The following is a 23,864-nucleotide window of genomic DNA, read 5'->3' as shown; positions in this document are numbered from 1 at the left end:
GGGTCCTCTGTGCCTCTCCTCTACCATATAGAGAGCGGAAGTACAGAACCCCCCCCTCCGGTCTCATTCGTGCCCTGGCATATTGCAGTGTTGTGGTTCTTTGGCCCAGGCCTCCCGCTATTTTAGCTATTTAGTTCTTTGGTTCTTTGGCCCAGGCCTCCCGCTATTTTAGCTTGTCTGCTTTATTAAGCAGTGAGAGATGGTTAGTGTGTGTTCGGTGGACCAACCGTTGGCGTCCCAGGTAGTGAGGGATGGCAGCCACGGCATAAAAAGGTGCTGCAGTGTTTAAGGCAATGGCCGCCATCATTGCAGCATGTTGGCTATTTTGTGAGGGTGAGTGGTGGCCAATGTGTGCTTAGCACACCAACTGTAAGGGTCCCAGGTGTGAAGGAAGGCGCCTTTGGCATATTGTGTGCTGTGATTGTTTGTGCAAAGGTCACCCATTATTACAGCTAGTCGGCTTTAGTTCGGGGATGAGGGATGTCTGGTGCATGCATGATTCCCTCGTTTGCACTGATATCAAATGGTGAAGGTTTGTGCCTATGTGCGCATGTGCATGTCGTGAGCCTGTCGATGGGCATGCGTGTTGGTGTCTCATCTAATTTTGCAGCGTCTATGTGTATATGTGATGCGCATGCGCTGTCTGTAGGTCTGGCATGTTTAGGGACAATTTTGAATGGTGCATGTGCATTTTGTTGTCTTATGCCGAGCTGGGAGTGTAATCAATTGGATATATCTCGAATGTTAGATCATCTACGCCCATCAGTATGGTCCTGTATGATAGTCAGTGTGGTCTCCATTCTTCAGTATTCCCTGTGGTGTGAACCTCCTGTGTTGATCTGCGGGAGATCAAGCCTAAGTGTTGATATCACTTAGTCAAGTGTTGAGTCATTGATCAGCGAGAGACCCTGCCTAGTGTTAATGTCATGTGGCCAAGTGTTAAGACATTGGTTTGGGGTATAATGGTTGCTGCCCTGTTTGGAGTGGTCCATGGGGACACTGGTTGTTATGTTTTAAGCAGCTTGGTAGTTCTTTGGTTGATACTGCCTTGGTGTTACCTTAATGAGCATATACATGTGTCATAGTGATGCCCTAGTGATGTCCTAGTGGTTTGACTCATGTATATGTTATTGTTGTTGTGGCTGGGCTGGGGTGGGAAAGGGAGGGATTTGTTATGGGACGGGGGTTCCTTACTCGGTCAGCACAAGGTGTTTTCGGGATGGAGGGGGCCAAGGTTGTCAGTCAATGGTATCATACGGTACATTACATTTACTTATAAAAATACTTTGTAGACATGATCTGTGTTTATTCTGTTCTTTACGCATCTGAATTTGCATATCATCTTGGATTCTTGCTTTCTCAGCTTGAGATCTCTGTTGCTACCCCTGGTACCTTATTTTACGATTTGCAGTCCTATGAAGCGGATCTTTCTTTTGTCTTCCAGTCGGTGGATCAGTTGCCAGTGGTTTGCCAGGGGCAGCTTGGGGTCTTGTGAGTGGGGAAGGGCCATGGTGAAATGGGGAAATACCGCCCCGCCAACCTTGGAATGGGGCGGTATTTCCCCATTCCACCATGGCGGACTCGTTACAACACCGGCACCAACCATGGTGCTGATAGCGCCATGGTTTAGCGCCGGGGTTGTAATGAGGGCCAATGTCATCCTTGCTCTCGATCTGTACCTAAATCCGCAAGGAGGCATACTAGAGAAATGTAACAAGTGCAATTTTGCACAGTATTCGCACTAGAGCAACAATTGCTCCGGTGCAAAAAAAAAAACATTCTTTAAATGTATTTTTGCACCAGGGAAATGGCTGCACTTGCAGTTCTGCAGCATTTCTGTAATCCCCTCCCAGTGTGCACATCCACAAATAGAGTGACTGTGAAGATGATTAATACGTTTAAAAGGCAGATAGCTGTCCAGTGATGGCTGGTAACATTATAAACAGGCAGTGTACAAGAACCCTCTGCAACAAGGATCAAACAATTGAGCCAGGGCCTCTAATGGCAGTTTTGGGGGTTCTCCTTCCAAGCGCATTTTGAAGGTAATTGTGCTCACATGGCGCATTCTATGGCATATTTTGCGAGAAGTAATTGGGTAAATATCTCTAGGATTTATAAGCTGTCCTAAAGTAGAACAACTGATTGCTATCAGATATGCAACAATACAAAGCAACATTTCTTATGGGCAATTATTTTTGAGCCCATCAGAAAATTATGCAACCAATAAAACAATGGACACAATGTACCACGTATATTGAATTTGTGCTGCATAAATTAAGTAGTGCCCGATGCAGTGTACCTCTACAACCCTCCATGATTCCAGTCATACATTCTAAGCCACAGTAAAACATGCTATTTTATACTTTGTGTCAGGGGATTTCATTACACACGTTTTAAATATGGTGCCAGGAGACATAGCGAACATAATGGGCCTCATTACGACTTTGGAGGTAGCCATGGCGATATTAGCGCCATGGCTGCCTCCAAAATCGTGTCCGGGTTCACTGAATGGGGAATTACCGGGCCATTCCAAGTTCAGAGGGTTCGGTAATTCCTCCTTCAGGGAACCCGGGCCCGGTACTTCCCCATTCCCATTCGAGCCCCCATAGGGCTCAATGGGAATGGGGAGGGAGTTATTAGCTCCCTGGTTCCCTCGAGGAACCCGCTATGGAGATCTGGAAAAACCAGACGTCCAGAGCGGGTCCCGCGAGGGGACCTCGTAATAGTGCAGAGTGGGTTTAACGGTGCCGGCACCATTACCGGCACCGTTAAACCCATTCCGCACTACTCGTAATGAGGCCCAATGTGTTTGTTAATACAATACAAATGAGCATAGCTATAGTATAATCACTAATATTGTTCTATGCAAAGGTACTGCTACGGCATGCCAGGTTACTTCCAACGCCTCCTGAGTGTTGCTTAAATGAGCCTGAGTATTGTCAATAATACCAGAGGGTTGTAATACCAGTGTAGCAACCTAGATGGGGTGCTGTTAAGGTACACCAGGGTGCTCTCAAATACTCCGGAGTACATCTCAATGTACCAGCCTTTGACCTAAAATATTGCCTTGCTAATTTCCACATTGCAATGCCAGATTCAATCCTCATCAGTTAACCACACATTGCCATGTCAGTTTCACCATTGACAACCAACTGTTGTCCCAGTTAAACCCAATGACATGCTAGATCCTACATTTCCCCAGAAAATGCCCACACCCGTTTTAAACTGACTGCAGGAAAGTTAGATTAAATATAGCCAGGTTTGTTTGGTCAGGTTAGCTTCTTAAGCTAGTTGCTACAGTGTTACAAGAAAGGAAATGTCATGCCTGTCTCATGTTGCCCCCAATTGCATGTTCAGGCTAGTTTCTGAAATGTTGCCTCATTTAAAAACATTGGGCCTCGTTACGAGGTTGGAGGTAGCCTCGCCGCTAAAACCGGCAAGGCTACCTCCAAACTCGCATCCGGGTCCAGCACCTGCAAATGGTTAATTACCAGGATATTCCAGCCCAGCCGACCTGGTAATTGACCTTTCGCGGGTGCCGGGCCCAGTACATCCCCATTCCCATTTGAGCCGCATAGGGCTCAATGGAAATAGGGACGTTGGATGCACCGGCACCGTTGTGCATCTGACTTGCAGTGCTCGCGGTTGCCGCACTGCCCTCCAGGTCAGACCTGGCGGGCTGACAGGCACCCGCAAGCACAGCTCGTAGTATGGCGGTATGGTAGCAATGGTGTGGTATGGGCTACCAGCACTGTTGTTGCCTTACCGCCATACTTATAATGAGGCCCATTGTCATGATAACTTCCACACTGCCTCCAGACATTTACAGTTGCATCAAGAAAATTGTCACACCCGTTTGAACATTGAATAAGGCATGTTCTTTTTTGCCAGTTTAGCATATTTCCATGCCACTTTCTATATTTCTCTGGAGACCTACAATACCAGTTTATTATTTCTTCCGGATAACTGTTAACAGTTGCATGCCAGTGTTGCTTCAGCTAAGCACATTCTTATGTTAGTTTGCACATTGCTCTAAGGAAATGAGCAGCCATTAGAAACGTCTCCCATATCTATGACCAAGCCCTCCAGAGTCACAGACAGGCTTGGATCAAGCACCAGTTCAGGAGTTGCTGTAGGTTTACCAGGGGCCTGTGTTGTCCATGCATTGTGTATGGGTATCCCAGGAAGACAACTGAGCACTGTTCTCTCTGCTCTGGTGCACAGCCACTACACACTTGCAGAGATTCTGAAGATCATTGAGTGGGGCCATGCCCGATGCCATTCCAGTCACAATCAGTATCTAATATTGTATTTTTGGATTATCACATATTTCCTGCATGTCATAATGCTTGTCCTGTATTTTTCTTTCATTAAAGTACATTTCTCAAAGTTAGAGTGTAACCCAAAACAGCTGAATTCAGGTCTTTCTTCCCAACCAACAATTCATTCTCATGACTGGTTAACTTCAGCTGTTCCTACCCTGAGCTATCATATACTCAGCAATGGTTATGGTATTGAACTTCAGGCAATGTTTTCTTCAGTGGCTGAAACAGAGTCAATTGCATGTCCGAAAACAACTATGTTGTCTGTTTTTGCGTCCTGATGCCTGTGGGCTATGGCGCTGTATAAATAAATAAATAAACAAATAAATAAATAAATAAACATGTCTCTTCAGGAAGCAGGAGCAGCAGGGGTAACAAGCTATGGCACTTGTAAAGTGTGTGGGTATCATAGTTTGTTCTGGTGCAATCAAGGAGCAGCTTCAACAGCACAAGGGCGCAGCTGTGTTCTAATGATGAAAAGGGAAGTAAGGAGACACACATCAAACTTTTGGCACCAAGAGACTGTGGCATGGGTAGTGTACTTCAGTCTTCAGTCTTAACCAGTTGTAGGCTCAGGCTTCATTCAGCTGCCATGGAGACTTGGTGCTATTGCCTTGCATCTTTGGTGGGGGGAGGACCAATAGATCATCTTGTTGGCATTGCATTTGAGGCATGTGACAGAGCTAGGGCCTTTGAGCTAAGGGGAATGAGAACCATACCTACTCTCATCCTGGCAGAAGGAAGTCTGGTTTCTGCCTTAGAGGGGTGCAGGATCCAGCAGTGCATCCTGACACACTTCAAGTTAGCATATTCTTCCATTTCCAAAGCACCCCAAGGATTCACGGTTCTTCTTCAATGTACTGAAGCAGACCATCTTCCTTTACGGGGAAGTGGAATGAGGGTAAGCGCCCCAAGCCTCAATCTGCACACCAAATGTTCAAACATGATGGTGTTACTGGAATCAGTAAGGGCTTCAAACTTCCTAATCGAAGGCTAGGCAAGGCTTATTGTAATTGCCTTATTATGGAAAAATGTAAGTTGTATTCATATTAGGCAGGGCATTTGCAATGCAATAATTATCAATTACACATCAAATTCCTCTTTGATCATGCAGGCATTGTTATGCAATTCAAGTAATGATTGATTAAAGATTTCACAAATGTCGACCAAATCTATTTGGGATGTTTTCTTGAACCTCTGTGGTTTCTATGTTGTATTTTACCCGAAGAGAACATCTTCTGTATTGATTTAATCAACCACCTATACTTTACCCACCTCCTGAACAGTGATGGTGGGATTAGAATATTAAAGCAACGCGTGCTCTCTCTGTGCCATTGAGAGATGTTGTTTGTTGCGTTTTGACAAAGTATAGGTGTAATGCCAGTGCTCTAAACCCTGTTCACCAGACATAACACATTTTCAACTGCATTGCTGTTTGCAATTTGGAGAGCCAAAGACATAAGGCTTGTAGTCTGTGGTAATTATAATACTATGATACATTGCCAACTCTGCAAGCAGAGACATTGGGCCCAATTCTGAGGTCCATGCACATTGGAAAAGTGTTGTTTCTTGAAGCAACTGCACCTTTCCTAAAAACACCATACTCTGAGACAGATAGCATGTGGTGTACTGATATCAAAACCTCAGCTCTTTAATATCCCTGATTTATGGCTTGGCAATGGCCACCGTAACAACCAGGAATGCAGTACAGTCACTGCAAGGCAGTTCTCCTTGAATAGCGTTTCTTTTGCATTAAACAAGGAGTTCAAATAAGGCACCAGGGGGGTTTCAGTAACATCTATGGTACAAATCTTTCCTGTGTAAACTGAGCATTTCCCAGATGGCTGCACCACTTTTCTGATTTAATGAAAGCTCAAGGTCACTTCCATAAATTCTAAAAGTGGCAGACTTTTAAGAAATACTTACAATAACACGAGTGTTCGTGCTCGCCTCTCAACGACATATGTTATGAGTCGTTGTAACTGGAAAGAACGGAGACTCCTCTCTAATCCTTTTGGCCAGCTGTCTGTCCATGTTACCTTTAGGCAAAGCGCAGAATCAGGCCCTCCATGTCTTGTGTATCTTTGACAGACATGGACAGGTGCATTTCTGCTACACTGCACAAGCACTGCTAGAATCATTGAAATTGGTAAAATGTATTTCGCAATCACCCTCCCCTAACTAGCCACAAGCATGAGGCCAAGTAAGCTGAGGTGAAGGAAGGGGCTCGGCAATAGCTCAAGCCAGTAGCTGGCTCGTATGCCCCTGAACAAGGGGGTGACAGCTATTGACACCGCTGGGCTACCAACGTGTGGAAAAGAGTGTTTTGGAGAATGGCTCACTGTATGTACTGTGAGAGCACCTCATCTCATAAAATAAAAACTAGGACTAAGTCCCTTTTTTATTTCCATGGTCCGTCATCGTGAACATCGAGGAAGCATGACAGCTGGCCCGGGAAACCCTGGGACAGCAGGTATGTCCGTGCGACAGGGAGAGAGAACAAGTGCTGTTGGATGACGTGGAGGCCAGAGGGGCAAGAGAGGAGACTGTGAAGGGGGTCGTGATGGCCAGATGCTGAAGTACAAAACAAATGATGCATTGGCAGAAGGGGCACAGGTGGCAGGGAGAACAGGGGTGGACACTAGCAGCTTATGGCCATTTTGCCAATCACGTATTCGGTTGATTGCCCTTCCCCGGGTGCAGATCAGAGTTAACAAAGCCCTGTAGACAAAAGCCGGGATAATTCTGCGGGATCAAGGCCAACACAGGATAAAATGGACATTATCCAAAACAATCGACAATGACCATTCCCAAGGTCCATATGACTATTTTCACAAAGTGCTAGTAGCATTAGGATTTTAGAGGTTTAGTGGTGAAGTCAAATATGTGAGCTTCATTAAGTACCCAACATGTGTTAGAAAATTCTGAGATGATAGTAGTATGATATGATAGTTTATTAGTATAGCACCTATGCACAATGTGTTTCAAAGCGCTTCAAGGCAAGGGAGGGAACAAGGCAATGACATTCTTACAGGCCATGAACAGTAAGAGTGTTAAAATAAATACCCGTACTCGGCCGGACGACATTTCAGATAGTGCAAGAGCTAAGACATAGATAAGGAAGGGAGGTGGAGAGTGGGAAGGCAATAAAAACAGACAGGCTACTACCGTACTAGGCCTCACAACATTTCTGGTAGAGCCAGAGAAAAACAAAAGGTGAGGGAAAGGGGTGTAGAAAGGGAGGAGAGGAACAAAACAAGCGACTATCGTGCTAGCCCTAACGACATTTCAGAAAGTTCTGGAGGGGTAAGAAAACTAAAAAATAATGGTGCACTGTGTTTCTGAGATGCATCTGAGAACCTACAGCAAAATTGCTATGGTACGGGACAAACAAACATGAAAAGATCACAAAATAAGACACAAAAATCGGTTCAATTCCAAAAACAAAACAATTCATTCATGCCTTGCATGGCATGATAGAACCACTGCAAATTACTACATAAGCAAGCAAGTCTGCAACCTCTAGAGATAAGTGCAACTAGCCCAGCCCCTCTGGCTTCTCCTAGCAATGCTCTCAGGCCATCTGAGCCTAATCCTACTGCATCTCTCTTTAGCATTAGCACATAGCAAAACCCCACAATAGCATTTCTCTGTCCCTCACACACAGCTCTCTGTGCTCCAAATGAGACAGCTCACTTTCCTCTAGCTCTCTCTAGCATTAGCTCTCCAACACACTCCTACTCCCCTCATCTACGTCTCCCATCTGCATCTTCCGACAGCCCTGCACCTACTCAGTCAGATGCCCTTGACAGTCTCCTGCTCTCCAGCAGACAGAATCTACTCAACAGGGACCCCCACAGTTATACATTGCAATGATGCACTCTCACTGCACAGTAAGCATTTTCATAGGAGACGGCATGTCTGCCTACGTACACTTCTACAATTTGTGCGTGCAGACATTTGTTATGGCAGGGACAGTACCAGTTACAGTGACATGTCTTATTCTAAGAACAAGCTATCAGTAACATTCTCACATTGAGACATTTCCTTGCAGTCTCCTTTGCAAAACCAAAACATTAGTTCACCTATTCAGTGAAGCACACATACCCTCTAGCCTCCAGCTCTCCCAGCCAAGGCCATCTCCCTGGGCCAAACAGCTACTGGCAAAGACAATTGTTTTCATTCCAATTACACACTGTGCGAAAACAAACTCCCGCGCACAGCAAAGTTGATTCAGAATGGCAGAGGGAGAACAGCTTTCTCTAGTGCCTAAAAGCACTTTTATATACAATGCTAAAATGACAAGTGTATAATTACATATAAATGCATGGCTATCAAAAAACATGGAATCATTATAGCTCACGTCTTCCTTCATGTTGACAAAACAGGAACTCATTCATCAAAACTCCATGTTGTACATTCACATTTCCATTCAGTAAACAAACCGTGCCCTCTGGCATACTTCATAACAGCAGACTGCTGCTAGCAATGTCGTGCAATGTTGTGGCAATTCTAATCTATCATCCTGCATTCCTCTATAAATGCCAGTACTATCAGTGTTGTTTCCCCGAGGCATTTTAGCAAAGCTCAATGCATTCTGCACATCAAAGCATGACTGTGCACAATTCGTGCTCAATTTCAATTTGTCTTCTAAATAAACCCCAAATCTGTCAGCCTCTCCTTCAGCTCGCAAATTGGTACCATTACAGTTTATATCAAATATCTTCACTATTTCACTTCCCCAATTAAATCAGAATGCAATGCTAAGTGCTGCTGCGCAGAAGTATTTCTCTCTAGATTCTCTCCACAATGGGATATATGCAAGTAACATTCTACAAAGGGACCCTCAATGGTTACTACATCTGGCATAGGGCATATTTCTGAATATACATGCACTCTCTACTGAAAAAAACATTCTGTTGCCCTGCTGACATGGCAATGTCTAGAACCACTGAACTGTCAATGGAACAACATGTCTGTGAGCCACTTTCCCGTGACATAGCACTTATCACACTCAAGTTTACCCTAGGTAACTGCTTCTCCTCATGGGCCACCTCTGTCTCCAGCAGTTGCACTGTCTCATGCTCTGCGTCTGGGACTTTGTCTCAATTCTCTAACATATTCTTGAGTCGATCCTTTAATGCTTTAAGGCCACTAAGGTATGCATTAATTACTTCATCATCTAACCCTCTGGGTTTCTCGAGAAACAAAACCTCACAACACGTGCAAGCAAACAGGCATCTCTAAACAAGTAGTTCTAGCCTGTCAAATATGTGCACACATTTCAACGAAATAAATCCAAACAAATGTCGGATTTTCAACCAAAAAAATAAATCTGGATTTCACAACTAATGTCGGACATCTAGTCCTGGAGACTAATGTCCTAGAGCATGCTCACCAAATTAAAGAATTCAAGAAAGAGTTGCGAAATCCCAACAAAAGCGAATTCTCCCAATCACTGTGTCTCCAAACAAAGATGCAAGCAGCATCCACAGGTGCACATGGTGTTTGAAAAACCTTCACCTTCGCTATCTTGATCAGTGGATCAGAAGTACCAGCTGCTGCAACAAACTCAGCAGTCAAAACATCCACTTCTATTCCAGTCATCGATCAGCTCCGTGAATTCCCCACTTTGGGCGCCATTTGAGAAAACTAAAAAATAATGGTGCACTGTGTTACTGAGATGCATCTGAGAAACTACAACAAAATTGCTATGCTATGGGACAAACAAACATGAAAAGATCACAAAATAAGACACAAAAATCGGTTCAATTCCAAACACAATAAACTTTATTCATACCTTGCATGGCATGATAAAACCACTGGAAATTACTACATAAGCAAGCAAATCTGCAACCTCTAGGCATAAGTGCAACTAGCTCAGCCCCTCCGGCTTCTCCTAGCAATGCTCTCAGACCAGCTGAGCCTCAAGCCTACTGCATCTCTCTCTAGCATTACCAAATAGCAAAACCCCAAAATAGCATTTCTCTGTCCCCGCACACACAGCTCTCAGTGCTCCTAATGAGACAGCTCTCTTACCTCTAGCTCTCTCTAGCATTAGCTCTCCTACACACTCCTATTCCCCTCATCTGCATCTCCCATCTGCATCTTCTGACAGCCCTGCATCTACTCAGTCAGATGCCCTTGACAGTCTCCTGCTCTCCTGATAGACAGCAGACAGAATCTACTCAACAGGTACCCTCACAGATATACATTGCAATGACGCACTCTCACTGCACAGTAAGCGTTTTCATAGTAGACAACATTTCTGTCTATGTACACTTCTACCCTTCGTGCATGCATACATATGTTAGGGCAGGGACTGTACCTGTCACAGTGACATGTCTCTTTCTAAGAACAAGCTATCACTAACATTCTCGAATTGAGACATTGCCTTGCAGTCTCGTTTGCAAAAACAAAACATTAGTTCACCTATTCAGCGAAGCACACATACCCTCTCGCCTCCAGCTCTCCCAGCCAAGGCCATATCCCTGGGCCAAACAGCTACTGGCAAAGACAATTGTTTTCATTCCAATTACCCACTGTGCGAAAATAATCTTCCGCGCACAGCAAAGTCGATTCAGAATGGCAGAGGGAGAACAGCTTTCTCTAGTGCCTAAAAGCACTTTTATATACAATGCTAAAATGACAAGTGTATAATTGCATATAAATGCATGGCTATCAAAAAACATGGAATCATTACAGCTTAAGCAAACCCATGGTGTTAATATGGCCTATTTCTAGTTGAAGACAAATTGATTGCATAAATGCATGGCTTATTCTCATTGAATGTATTACTCTCATGATATCTCATTTATAATAGACACCATTCGGTTTTCACCGGTGGGGGGACAAGAAAGGGGAGGGGGGGAGGAGACAGACGAGATTGCTATCATACTAGGTCCAGCGACAATTCTGATAGAGTAAGTGCATAGAAGAAAGAAAGGGGAGGAGGGGAGGAGGTGGGAAAAGGGAGAAAGGGAGAGGAGAACCATATTATGACTTGTTTCATTTTGTAATGTTGAGACAACTAGGTTCTCTTTTCAAGGTAAGCATTTTAATTGTAAACTTGGTTGAACCCGAACAGGTTGCTTTAGGCACAGTGTTAAAGTAACAGTTTTCCATGGCAACAGTAAAAACATTTCTCAGTGTTTGAACTTACACTTTGGTGTGTTAAATCAGGTTTGGCGTATCTTGTTGAAAGAAATTTTCCAGGAAATGTCACGGCCCTCTCATGAATGCCCAGATAGGCTTTCTGGCATTGTCCTAGCTGCATTTGAAGACAGAATGACTGAAATGCAGTCAATATCAGTACTTATTCATTACATTTCAAACACAGTTTTTGACTGAGAGGTCAATAATGACTTCCACATGCTAATTTAAATCAAGACTGTGATAAATAAATCAGCTGTGAAATAAAAAATATCATAGGTATCTGAACCAGAGACATGACTTGTTTAGGACGAGATTTCTTATTTAAACAAATTCAGGAAGTCAAAATAGAGGAAAATGATCAAAATTACAAAGACTTTGGTATTCTGGGAGTAAGGCGTGGGATATTACTAAACCTGAAGTTTCACATTTTAACCTTCTCGGTTCTTGTTTCAAGCCTGTATTATTTGTATTCTTTGATTGTCTTACACTTCCACCAGTCATACACATTCCTTCTCACGTAGAGTTTGGAGGATTCATTTTTGTTTGTATCTCCATTTTATTTTGTGATTTTCCGATATCAATATTTTAAATAATGTTTTGCTATACGAGAACTTGGCAAAGTTATAGGGCCTCATTACAAGTATGGCCATTCAGGAAAAAGTGGCAGTAATTCCATAACTGTCATTTTACTGCCGCATTATCACACTGCCATAATACAAGTTTTGTCAGTAGAGGGATGATTTACCTCCAAAAATGCTGGAGGTAAATCCTCCACCTTACTGCTAAAAATTGGTAGATTTACCGCACTATAATACAGCTCATAGTAAATCATCCAAAAATCCACTTGGAGTCTATGGATTAGAAAAATAGGGACTAACACCACCATGCTGCACTCATAACCCTGTGTTGACTCCATGGACCGAGTGAAGGTAATGGTAAATCTATTTTGGTGGCAATTGAGTAGATTTATCAGTGAATTAGCGCACAATTTGTAAAGGCGGCCCATAATATATAGCAAATTTGTAAATATGTTTATCGATGTAGTACCTTTGAGATCTTCAAATGTTTGTCTTTTAGGCTCTGATTTAGTTTTAATATGTGCCCACGTTATCTTCCTGACATTTGTCATACTGCATCCCTTGTTCACCATTGCTAAAAATATTTCATGCCGGACTACATTTTTTAAAATCATATTTGGTCAAGCTTCCAATGTTTGACCTTCTCTTTCTTCTTTCTACCAATTTTTAGTTTCGGTAACTAGGTCTCACTTGTGACACCTATAAGCCTAAATTATTGCATTGGAGTAACGATATTGATAAATGGCACATGAGGCGCGACATACTGCTTATAGGTGTTGTTTGGTGATTTGCTCACCCATTGACTGCCTATGGCCATTTCCACCCAGTTCCTCCCCCTCCATGCCAAAGACACCACCTTATGGGAACTCTTTGAGCCTGCTTTAATCTTTGTGTTTGAAGCGCCTGTCAGTGTTTTTTCAAAGCAGTCTTCTGAGAGTTAATTACTTAATTGGAGCTGTAAACCCGCTACTGGTGTAATCAAAATGTCTTAACCACATCTAAGCACTCTGCGTTTCCGTCACTGACGTCCTGCTAAAACAAGCATTGTCTAAGCCAATAGTTTTGGCTTGTGTGTAAGTATTAGGCATCTGCCAGACACTGCTATTAGAAGCCCAGGTACTCACACCATGTTGCACCTGCTACCGTCAATGGCCAGTGAATGCTACTATGGCTGTGCCCGCCAAGTGCCTTTCCCATGCCTACACAAAAGCCCAAACTGTTGGCATTGCCACTGCTTGTTCTAACATATCTGGTCCTTAATTGCTGAAGCATCAGTAGTCGGGCATTGGTTGATACTGGTGCAGATACATTTCCATTGCTATTTGCGCTGACCACCCAGTGAAAAGAATGACATTTTCACTGACTGAAGTTGAATATATTATTTATTGTTGGTTAGTACAAATATCAGTGTCAAATTGCCCAGCATTGTTGCAAACTTGATAAGCACAGGAAATATCGGTGCTAGACTATTTTACATTTAGTACATTTTAGAAGGCATATGTAGGGGTGTATTGGAACTGGATATGCCGAATGCAATTTCTGACTACTGAGGGATTCACTTCAGGGTCACATTTCTTTGGACACCTGTTATACCATTCAACGTGTAAATTCAACAAAGATGAGATAACACAACAAAATATTGAATCAGCACAAAACACATTTTAAAACGTGTGCGTTCAAATCCCATTAAACAAATGCATGTGTGTCACTGAGAAACTGCAAATAAAGATATTACTCCTCAAAAGGCAAGTGCAAGCCAGCATCACCACCGAATTCCACTAACAAACATATTCTCCACGAAAATATAAATGTGGAATACGTAATATCAATGAATAGAGAAGGTGTTTTAAGGGTGGCTCTAGCTAGAAGTGTCCATCATCAATAGTGCCGCCATCTCACCACAGGAGAACACCTCTAAGAACAGTAAGACAGAGAGGCAGGCCAGGAGAAAAAATAAATAAAAGCGGCATGTCTGAGATGGCCACAATAACTGCAAAAGGCAAACTGCAACCACTTTTATCAGGTCATCCTTGACGAGATGAGAATTCACGAAATAGTTCTCAATACATGAATATTCACATTAAATCCCAACATCCTTCTTCCCCAAATAGGCCTCAGCATGGAAAAACCAGCCCATATTGGTTTGTTTTCTAGGTTATTTCAGAAAGAGAAGGGCTACCATGTTATTGCTATTTGGTTGGCTATTGGACCTCCACCAAACAAGCAGCAACCAAGAACATATGTTCTTTGTTGCTCAGACCAGAAGACAGAACTTGTATTAGATGACAACTGACAATAACAGTAGAAAGAATTATGGCGGAAATAAATCCCAGTGGGGAGCCACGTGGTATTCCTAGTCCATACATGTAGGCAGAAAGCATACCGGTAACCACCCAGAACCAATCAAACATGGCTGGCCAAACTAATGTGAATAGGTCCCATTTAGAATCAATATAGATAACTAGTAGTTAGACAAATTAGCGTTGTTGAGATTGCTGTTTCATTGGATTCAAACAAACCGCAATGGGTCAGGCCACACCCACATTAACCCGGGTAGCACCTATAATCTAATAGGAAAACGCCATACTCAGGGGACACCAACCTGCTTCTATTCCCAGGGTGATGGCGGTGACTGGGCAAGTTATAGATAGTAAATCAGGTAAAAAATTGTTTTGGGCTAGCGTTTAATAAGGTACACATAGGGGCTCATTACAGTTTTGCCGGTATCCCGCCGGTAATTCCGGTGGGATACTGCCAAAACTGCATTACTGTTGCCGGCATGTATTTGCAAATAGGGGCCTGAATTCCTGGCAGGTCAGGCTTCCTGATAGTACACTGCCCCACCGGAAAACTTGTGTTTCCCTGGTCCGGACAAATGTTGGTGCCTGAATTAATTGCATTTTTCCTGACCAGGAAACTCATAATGAGCCCTATAGTCTCAAAGTGACATTAGTGATGCAGGCCTGGGAAGGGGTTATTCACAAACTGCTGATGTGCCTACACTTCCATCGCAAGGAGACATGCATGAGAACTTGGTTATAAATGCTGTCTTGTGCATCAAGAGAATGAAGGTAACACTGGGCATGGCACTGTAGCAGGCCTCAGTTAAATCCATCCAATCTCATCATAATGGTCAAAAGAGTTTCATAGGTTAGCTCTGAGAGGGTTAAAACACCATTCAGAGATGACAGATAGGTTAGAAGAGTCCAGCAGAAAACATGAACATATTTATTTTGCATGAAAGTGGAACAGAGAGGTGAGCAGGTTACATGATGTCTGCAAGCAAATGAAACCGGGTGGAAACGGCATCAACGCCGGAAGATCAGAGAGCCTTCAAGAAAGCTAGGACATGCCAACCAAAGTGCCAGGCATTGCAAACAGATTTCTTGTTTTGGCAAAATGCCCCTGAGATCTAGAATCCTAGGATTCATACGGCTAGCGGCCCCACGTGTAGGCACTAACCATTGAGTCTGATGCAGGGCCCTGATCATTAAATGGCGTCTTCGTATGGTTTTAGGGGAGGAAAGACTGAAAAGGGACAAGCGGACTGGAGATTGGTTTTGGAATTCATCAGGTAGATACGCTGCCATGTCTGAGGAGTCTGGCACAGAGCACGAGTAAAGGGCTGAAGCGGAAACCCGCGTAAGTGCACAAGCACACCAGCATGCAGCTACTGGCTCCATAACATCCATAACTGGATTCCAAAATGGAGCCGAATCGAAAAATCATTCACAAGCTGTGTGGGTCAGTGTCAGGATACGAGCACAGTTTAGGAGAATACAAAGCTAGTAGTAGGGCCCAGTTCAGCTGTCAGAAGTGAAAACCAGGTTGCCAAATGATAGCATCTTGACAAGTATTACTGGACGACTGCATGTGGCGCTCTGCGAGGTTTAAACCCATTCGGTCTTTGCCGTCAAAAAAGTGGTAACTGACTGGTAAACCACCTGACGTAGTTCCAGGGTTCTTAAACATTACAAGCATATGTGTCCATCCATGTTTGAAGGATGGAAATGCAAATAGGACCGTAGTGGTTCATACTGCAGGTGTCCCATGGAGAACATCATTAGTACGAACCTTTCGGCCCATCTCCGTGCACAGATTGGGTGAAACCCGAAGCATCGATGTTTCTCTAGCTCATTACCCTTTTCTGAGTCCTCCTTATTCATTTTGGCGCAAACCTGAAGGGGGTGCATTAGCATACCCCCTTTATTTATGGGTAAAAACCTTGTATAATTCAGGGCGCCAAAATACATGTTTACTTCCACATTTTGTGTGACTAAATTAATGGAGGAATTCCTTTGATTTTCAGGTACCATTTCATCCTGTCATTGTGAGATAGCCTCATTACGAGGCGGGCGGAATGGGTTTAACGGCGCCGGTAAAGGTGTCGGCGCCGTTAAACCATTCCGCCCTACTACAAGGTTCACTTGCGGGACCCGCTCTGGACATCTGTTCAAACCAGACGTCGTTTGCGGGACCCACGAGGGGACCAGGGAGCTAACAACGGTCCTGTTACCAACGTGCCGTTGTAAGCTCCCTCCCCATTCCCATTGAGCCCTATGGGGATCGAATGGGAATGGGGAAGGTCCGGGTTCCCTGAATGGGGAAATATCGGGCCCTCCAAGGTCGGAATGGCCCGGTGTTTCCCATGGCTACCTCCCAACTCGTAATGAGGCCCATGCGCTGCTTGTGGCATTTACCACATGCTTCACTGTGTATATTCCTCCCCATTCATAATGTGCTCAGCCAATTACACCTGTTTTTACCATTACTGCCAAAGGCATAATAATGATATAGGGGACCAGCTGAACATGGTTGGAACATGCCTCGTTGATAAAATCACTGACAGTCTGCATCAGGGCCGGCTCTCTGGTGACCAGTGTCTCCTCCAGAGATGTCTGCGGGGACACCACTTCAATATTTGATTAATTACACCCAGATACCCCTGAAAAGCGTCTCCCTGGCCTCGCAGCCAGGCTTCTGCCAGCAGATACAGTGCTACATATGATTTAGACAGCAGAGCAAGCAGCACAATGAACTGATGCGAGAACCCCTGCTTTGGTTTGTGGGGGGCCCTGGGGAGCTTAAAGAAGAAAGGGCATTCTGCGAAGATTTGTCTTTCACTCAAGGAAGAGGATTTTTTTTTCTTCTTTAAGTCAAAATCTATTTAAATCCACCTAGTTACAGAGCTCTAATGCATTTCTGATGTATGATTGTAATAGGACTGGAAGCTAATATACTCTTGAAGCATCTAAGAAGTGGCAATCATGTACTCATCTAAGACGGGTCTACCGCGATGCATTGCTCAATAGGAGTTAAACAATAATATATTCATTATCACAAATCCCACTGGCAGGTGCAGTGCCATTGATTGCTGCAGAAAATAGTGAGGGCGAGAGCAATGTGGAATATCTCTCATATGACGCCGAGTTATGCAGAGTTAGTGGACTTCAATGCTAATTGATGGCTTTGCCATAGCTATTAATTTGCAGGTAGTCGCCCATTGCTCATGCAATATGCTCTGCCTGTTTGGGTTGTCTGCACCCAATAGGTCATAGCTATAATTTGATTAATGTGTTATCCTCTTCCAGGAGTACTGTATGCTTACGTTCCATGGTTGTAGTACTTTTGTTTCGCTGCAACAGCAACATTAGGAGCTACCTTTACAAATGAATTAAAAGACAACATGTGCCCCAGTACAAGACAATGGTGTTTAATGATGTACTGTTGCATTTCTGTGCAATGTCTTCAGTGAGGTTTCACAAATCCGATGTTTCTGGTAGATAGTCCTCTTGCTTTCTGTTTAAATGTATGATTATATCACCATTGCCATTTTGTAATGAGCTATTAACTACACATGTATAAGGCTCAATTACTCAAATATGACATGAATGAGTAATCAGTTATGCACCATAAAGTCCTTATGCCACAGGATATATAGTATAGTGATGAAAGGGCTGATTAATACAGACATTACTTTGAACAACTGCAACTCACTCCTGATTTACTTCTAGTTACTCTTAGTACTCAGAAGATTGAGGTTCGATGAAATAAACATCTGCTATATGGCTACAGTGCCATGGTTGCCCTGTATATGTGAATTCACGCTGCAAACATAGATGTTATGTTACTCATAGTAACTTATTTTATGTGTCTGATTCACCCCACCCCCTAAAGTGGGAGCATTTAAATACTGTGGGGTATCTCCAAATATATGTTGCAAGTTGTACACTAAGGGGCCGATTCATAGAATTCAGCGCACAAGTGGCGCACGCGGCTGGCGCACAGTGTGCGCGTGCGAATCCCTGCGCCAGCCGCGTGCGCTAAAATCCATTTCCGCGCACAGCGTATTCATGGATTCCAGCCACCAAAACCAGCCGTGGCGCACAGTTGCGCAGCGACCCTGCAGCAGCGCCAGTTACGCCTCCAAGAACGCCTCTCGCGCAGGGAAAAGCCATCAAAATCCCCAACCCAGCGCAAAGGGCAGCAGCAAACGCAGAGCTGGGAGCGTGTATTCCAGGGGTGTGCGGGTGTTTCCATACGCGGCTGGGCTGGGTACGTGTATTTCAGGGGTGCGCGAGAAAGTCTACACGCGATTGGCCTGGGTACGTGGATTTCAGGGGTGCGCGAGAAAGACTACACGCGATTGGCCTGGGTACGTGGATTTCAGGGGTGCGCGAGAAAGTCTACACACGATTGGCCTGGGTACGTGGATTTCAGGGGTGCGCGAGAAAGACTACACGCGATTGGCCTGGGTACGTGGATTTCAGGGGTGCGCGAGAAAGTCTACACGCGATTGGCCTGGGTACGTGTATTTCAGGGGTGCGCGAGAAAGTCTACACGCGATTGGCCTGGGTACGTGGATTTCAGGGGTGCGCGAGAAAAACTACACGCGATTGGCCTGGGTACGTGGATTTCAGGGGTGCGCGAGAAAGTCTACACACGATTGGCCTTGGTACGTGGATTTCAGGGGTGCGCGAGAAAGACTACACGCGATTGGCCTGGGTACGTGGATTTCAGGGGTGCGTGAGAAAGTCTACACGCAATTGGCCTGGGTACGTGGATTTCAGGGGTGCGCGAGAAAGTCTACACGCGATTGGCCTGGGTACGTGTGTTTCGGGGTGCGCGGGTAGTTCCACACGCCATTGGCCTGGGTACGTGTGTTTCGGGGTGCGCGGGTACTTCCACACGCCATTGGCCTGGGTACGTGTGTTCCGGGGTCCCGTGAACTTTCACACGCGATTGGTTGGAATCCACGTGTGTACTGTCATCACGTGCAATGAGGGATACTCCCTCGCACGTCACGTCACTGACGCGCTCACGCGCTGAGGGCCTTTGGTCCAATGAAAATGCGTATGCGTGCAGACGCGCTTACGCGCTAAAGGCCTTTCCTCGAATTACACGCTGACGTGCAGAATTTTCACGTGCCAAATCACTCCGTATCAAGCTGGCCACGCGTAAGCACACGGAAGACCACGCTCCTGCCCAGAAGGCCGAACTACTGCCCCCCAGAGCCCCGAGCACGCTCCCACCTGCCATCTGCTGCTGCCTGACTGCCTGCTGCCCACGTGCCCTGCCATTTGCTGCCTGCACATCAGCCAGGGGTGCTGTTGGTGTGACCACCCCTGCTGGAACCAAAGACTCCCGACTGGGATTCCATCGCTCCACAGCCCAGCCCCAGGACCCAGTTGCCCACCCACTCCTGCCTCTGGGGTTGTCATGTCGGGGCAAACTCCATCTGTGACCACTGACAACCCCCGGCCAGAGAGGCAGAGGGGCACCAGCTTCAGTGCCACCGAAGTTGGTGTCCTGGTGGAGCAAGTCCTGGGGCAGTATGATGCCCTCTTCGGAAGTTCCCGCGCCGACAAGGAAGGACGGACTCGGATCTGGACTGACATTGTGACTGCCATCAACGCGGAGGGGGTGGCAGTCCGCGACTTCCAACATGTCAAGAAGCGCTGGGAGGACTTCAGGTCCAGGACCCTGAACAAGGCCCGGCACCTCTTGAAGGCAGCGGATGCCAAGGGGCGCCGGGGCCACTTGTCGGAAGAACAGATGAGGGTCCTGGAACGCATATCCCCAGCGCTCCACGTCCAGGTCCTTGAGAGGCAGACCCGTCTGGAGTCGAGTGGTGAGTGTACATGCATCCTGATTGTGAGCAGTGCGTGTGGTGATTGTTCAGTAGTGTGCAGGTTGCACATCTGTTTGTATGGGGTCAAGTATGGGTGCAGGTGTACAGGGCCGTGGGGCTGACACATGCGAGGGCTGTAATGTGTGAGACATGGATGGTGCCTGTGTGTGTGGGCTTGCATGCCATATGCAGTTGTGTGGGCACACAAGTTTGTATGAATGTGTATGTGAGTAGACATGTCCGTGATGTCACGCATGTATGTTGTTTTCAGCTGCATGTATCAGCGCTGTGTACATGTGCATGTGTGTGTATTTGACAAGGGTGCAACAGTGATGCAACATGGATGCATGTGACAGCTTTAAGTGGAAGCCTGATGGGCAGATGTGACATGGATGCCCGTCTGAACACTGCGACACTTGGCAGATGTGTACACATGCATGCAAGTGTGGTGGTGTGTGTACATGTGTGGTGCACTTCATGTGTTGCATGTGATGTCTGGCTCACCTTTGTCTGCTCATGCTGTTGTATGTGTATGGATGGTGTTGGCAGTTGCGAAATGGCTGTGGTATGGCTCGTGTGTGTGAGTTGTAATGACATGTGTGTTGGTGATCGTGATGACATGTCTGAGGTTTGCCAATGCCACTCATGTGCAACTGTCATGTGTGTATGTGTCCATTGTACAGTGCCCTGATGCGTGTGTTTTGTTTCTCCCTGTCTGCAGCGTCAACTGATGAAGAGGGCGGAGAAGGTGCTGTGGAGCACAGCGGCGGGGATCCCACCGCCAGCCGGAGACGCAAGGCCCGGCTCCCCTCCCATGTTGTCATCTCGTCGGGGAGTGAGGAGTCCGGTGCCGCGTCCCAGGCCGCAGCTGCCGGGGGGAGGTCCAAGAGGCGGAGGTTGCAGTTGGACTCCTCGGCAGCAGAAGGGGCAGCTGGGACCCCACAGGGCCCAACAGGGGAAGATGGCACAGAGTCATCCAGGTTGGTGGGGGGTTTGGTGGAGGAGGAGGCCGTGCAAGCACCGGAGACGGGGTCTGGGGGTGGGGATCCCACTGGTGCTAGTGGTGCAGTGCAGGACCAGGGACAGGAGGCAGCACAGGCCGCCGCGGAGGTGCCTGTGTGCAATCCTGTCCCTGATCCTGTCCCTGCATCATCTTACACCAGCAGGGATGCCTATGTCCAGACCAGTTTTCAGGCAGGGGATGAGCTGACGTCAACTGGCCTTCCTCTGCCTGCGGACGTGGCTATCCAGGCCCGGGTTGAGCCTGTCCTGGCTGGTGTGGCGTTGCGTCAACGGGCCATGCGAGGTGACCTGCAGTCTTTTCATGAAGAGACTGCACGTCATCTCGAATGGCTCGTTGACCACGTCAGCCTGCTGGGACAGGTCACCCAGGCCGGATTCCTCCGTCTGATGGGGCTTGCCACGACCCCCTCCTCAGCTGGACCCCCTACGCGCCAGTCGTCCTCTGTGCCATCTTCCCACCCATCAGTCACCTGGGTGCCCTGTGGAGCTGCCTCTGACGGTGCGGCCAGGCTGGTGGAGGAGGCATCCCTGCCACAGTCGGGAGTCGGACGTCCAGCAGGGGTGGCCACGTCAACGACTGCACCCCAGCCGGCGGAGGATGTGCAGGCAGCAGGAGGCAGTGCAGGGGCAGAGGCACAGCAGCAGCAGCACCATGGTGGGAGCCATGAAGGCTCGGGGCCTTCGACATCGGAGGGGCAGGCATCGGCCAGAGGGCAGGAGGACCCAGGACTAAATGTGTCTTCCGTGTGGCAGCGGTTGGGCCACGCCATAGATGCGGAGCGGCAGCGGGCGGAAGAGGCACGGCTCTCTATGGTCAGGGCGGAGAACTCCATGCAGAGGGCCCTGAGGCGGGTCGAGTGCCTCGAGGCAATCTGCAGGGCTTTGGAGGTGGACACGTCGACGGCCCTGCGGACCCTCGGGGCCATGGAGGAGGACCGCCTCCGGGACATTGAGGAGGAGTTCGATGATGCCCTGGCCCGGCACATCCAGAAGTGAGCCGTGGAACTAGCCCGCTGCCCTTGTACATAGTTATGTAGATAGTGTTAAGTTTCATTTTTGTTTTTATTTCATTTGGACCTTTTGGACATTGGCCACATTTTTGTATATAGTTTTTTTTATTAGTTAGTGTAGTTAGTTAGGTTTCCTTTATTTTGTTGGGATAATGGACCCTGGCTTCTTGCATTGTACATAGTTGTGGACTTGTACATACTTTCTTTTTTAACATTCTCCATGGATCAATGGCTTATTATTTTTATTTCACATTGGATTTTGTTTGGTGGACATTGACTTTATACTACATTACTTTGGATTTCTATATTCTTTATTTTTTTAAGTTTTGAACGGACATGCTTCTTTTCATTTTTTTCCATTCACATTTCTGTTTCTTCATTTTTGTTTCTATTCATCTTTCCTTTAATACATTATTTTTTTGTTGAACTTCAATGTGTGGTATCTCATTGTTTTCATGCATTTCATGTTATGTGTTTTGAGAATCACTGACACCCATTGGTTGTATGTGAGGGACATGTGTTTGTTTTGGAACTTGCAATTGGTGTTCTGTGATGTAATTGCAAAATATGAGTGGGTGGATGCAAAACTCGGGTGGGTGTTTTGCATTTGGGAGCTGACCATAGAGACCAGGGATCTGGACTGTGATGACATGTTGGGTGGGGAAAATGAGTTGGACATGGGTGGGGGCCTTCTGGCAGGTGCCCCACAGTGCTGGGGGGTGGGAGACATGAGTTGGACATGGGTGGGGGCCTGCTGGCAGGTGCCCCACAGTGCTGGGGGGTGGGAGACATGAGTTGGACATGGGTGGGGGCCTGCTGGCAGGTGCCCCACAGTGCTGGGGGGTGGGGGTGGTGGGAGACATGAGTTGGACATGGGTGGGGGCCTGCTGGCAGGTGCCCCACAGTGCTGGGGGGTGGGAGACATGAGTTGGACATGGGTGGGGGCCTGCTGGCAGGTTCCCCACAGTGCTGGGGGGTGGGGGGGTGGGGAACATGAGTTGGACATGGGTGGGGGCCTGGTGGAGGGTGCCCCTGGTGGCTGGTGGGTGGGGGTGGTGGGAGACATGAGTCGGACATGGGTGGGGGCCTGGTGGAGGCTGCCCCTGGTGGCTGGTGGGTGGGGGTGGTGGGAGACATGGGTGGGGGCCTGGTGGAGGCTGCCCCTGCACTGCTGGGGGGTGGGGGTGCTGGGAGACATGGGTGGGGGCCTGCTGGAGGCTGCCCCTGCACTGCTGGCGTGTGGGGGTGGTGGGAGACATGAGTCGGACATGGGTGGGGGCCTGGTGGAGGCTGCCCCTGGTGGCTGGTGGGTGGGGGTGGTGGGAGACATGGGTGTGGGCCTGGTGGAGGCTGCCCCTGGTGGCTGGGGGGTGGGGGTGGTGGGAGACATGGGTGGGGGCCTGGTGGAGGCTGCCCCTGGTGGCTGGTGGGTGGGGGTGGTGGGAGACATGGGTGGGGGCCTGGTGGAGGCTGCCCCTGCACTGCTGGGGGGTGGGGGTGCTGGGAGACATGGGTGGGGGCCTGCTGGAGGCTACCCCTGCACTGCTGGCGTGTGGGGGTGGTGGGAGACATGAGTCGGACATGGGTGGGGGCCTGGTGGAGGCTGCCCCTGGTGGCTGGTGGGTGGGGGTGGTGGGAGACATGG

The sequence above is a fragment of the Ambystoma mexicanum genome, chromosome 6p, assembly GCF_040938575.1.
Source record: "Ambystoma mexicanum isolate Mex_15411 chromosome 6p, UKY_AmexF1_1, whole genome shotgun sequence".
NCBI classification, from domain to species: domain Eukaryota; kingdom Metazoa; phylum Chordata; class Amphibia; order Caudata; family Ambystomatidae; genus Ambystoma; species Ambystoma mexicanum.
This window is presented reverse-complemented; position numbering follows the sequence as displayed.